Here is a 291-nt window from a genome sequence, read left to right as displayed (position 1 = left end):
GTATATCGTTTGATTACCTATCTGTGAAGAGTAAAATGAACAAGTTTCAGACTTCGACGAGCGACTGCACCGTGAGATGAGGTATTTCTAATAGGATTTGGCCGAGGGGTAAGAATGTATTAATGAATAATAAATAAATGCTATAATTACTTCGATAAATGGCCCCTAACAAGTTACATTTAACTGACTGCCTCGGTGGCGTAGGTGTACTACATGCGCGGTACGACAGCGCTTTGAGGTCCTGGGTTCGAATCCCGAGCAGGGCAGTGATATTTGGGTTTTTCTACTCAG

The sequence above is a fragment of the Manduca sexta genome, chromosome 13, assembly GCF_014839805.1.
Source record: "Manduca sexta isolate Smith_Timp_Sample1 chromosome 13, JHU_Msex_v1.0, whole genome shotgun sequence".
Taxonomy (NCBI): domain Eukaryota; kingdom Metazoa; phylum Arthropoda; class Insecta; order Lepidoptera; family Sphingidae; genus Manduca; species Manduca sexta.
This window is presented reverse-complemented; position numbering follows the sequence as displayed.